This window comes from Littorina saxatilis, linkage group LG11 (assembly GCF_037325665.1).
Source record: "Littorina saxatilis isolate snail1 linkage group LG11, US_GU_Lsax_2.0, whole genome shotgun sequence".
Classification (NCBI taxonomy): Eukaryota; Metazoa; Mollusca; class Gastropoda; order Littorinimorpha; family Littorinidae; genus Littorina; species Littorina saxatilis.
Window position 1 is genome coordinate 41,084,875 of NC_090255.1, and position 1,959 is coordinate 41,086,833.

Here is a 1,959-nt window from a genome sequence, read left to right on the forward strand (position 1 = left end):
TGTACAATATTGTCTAGATACCCACTATTTGCAGTGATGTGCTTGTCACTTGAAAGCCCACCCCACCCTTTAGAAATAAAAGAAATATGGCCTTGAGGTAATTGATATTAGGTATTTAATTGTATTGTTCATTTGTTGTGCTTGTAGTTTGACCAGGTGAGTGCACTAGCATCAACACTGGAGGCTCTCTCAATGAATATATTTCAAAACAGTCATTAATGGACACTACTCTGTTCCATGGATAGGGAAGGATCTGTGGCGGTAGACTTGTCTTAATACTTCGCCTGTCTGGCCAGAAAACAAGTGGCTGCAGTCTGTCAGACCTGTTTACCCCCCCCCCCCCCCCCCAAATGAAAATCAGGAATGCAACTGGTACTTTTCCGTAATTTGAGGCATCTTTGAGTAATTTTTTTATCAACCATAAACCAGCTTGAAAACGATTAAACGACACGTTAATTCGCGCGCTACCATGCAAAACAAAGTACAAAATTGATAACCATGTTTAACAGTATTGTACTACACACACAGAAGCTCGATCACACACACCACAAACACACAACACAAGACACCTGATATATATGCAAGTTAACAAAGACAAGTTTACTTTATCTATAAAAAAAAAACCCAAAAAACACAGTATTCAGGGGCGGAGCAAGAGAGCTAGAGGGGGGGGGGACAACCTGGGGTCCAGGGGTCTGGCTGAAGAATGTTAGCTATTTTATTAACAATTTGTGGCTTATCCTTGATTTTAAACATGTATGATAAACTGGTGTCAGCAGCCACTCATTATCTCTTTTAAAGTTAGTATTAGATAATGGCAATTTATCTTCATTGATATCTGCTCCCGACAACAACACAAATTTCACAGACAGAAAATGGTTTGGTTTTTTTCTCCACAGACTGAATTTTTGTGTTTTTTGTTGCTTTTTTGACAACGGAACCCCTGTAACACGCAGAATTGATTTAATCTGAGTTTGTTTTAGCGGTAAGCGCCATGTTTATCGGAGCAGGAAACTCTTCCAGAGTGAGGCCCCTTTGTTGGTTTCACTGCGGCCGCATTGTGAACAGCAGTTATGAGAAATTCGAAATGAGAAATGGCGCTTACGGCTAAAAAAAAACTCAGAAAAAATCAATTCTGCGTTCTTGATAGCAGTTTCGTCCAGACTGGACTCCAGCTTTTGCTTTTCTTATTTTTCTCTATCGTCCAAGCCCATAAAATCGAACAAGGCGGATTGCGTTTGGATTTCCCTCTTTCAGATGACTGAGATTGCCCCCCTTGGATCGTTCCGTGTCAAGGCCAGTTGTACTGGCCGTGTGTTCAAGATGGAAAAAGGTTCTCTCGACCGCAATTTCCGGAATTTTCGGTAGATTTCCGTAATACCGGAATTTAGACCCCAAATCCGTAATAATTCCGGACAATCCGGGAGGGTAAACAGGTCTGTCTGTGGTACATGATATGCAGTCTCGTGAAAAACTTTGCTGGCAGTTGTTCTTGACACAGAAAAGATGTATGCCAGGTGTTGCGGAGGTGTGTCAAGGCGTATATTAACAGCTATTGTGTTTTCAGCGTAGCAATAGGGCCCGATATTTAGACGAGACAAGTATAATGCCGACGAGTCGAAGACGAGTCGCATTATACTTGTTCGAGTCTAAATATCGGACCCTATTGCTACGATGAAAACACAATAGCGTTTATATAGCTATTCTGACATTAAATTCTGTGTTAAAATCATGTTTTTGTCAGCAACAAGGACCAGAATGGTCCATGTCGTTGATTGCAGACGACGGTTCCCTTTCTGCATGAAGCCACGGAAATAACCGAACATTGAAAAACCCACGGACATGTATTACGGAGAAAACTCAAGATAACCGGATGCTTAGCATTACGTCAATATCTTAGGAATCATATGACGTTATGACGTATCATGCTTGCCTACGTAGATTGTATGTTCGAAAGTC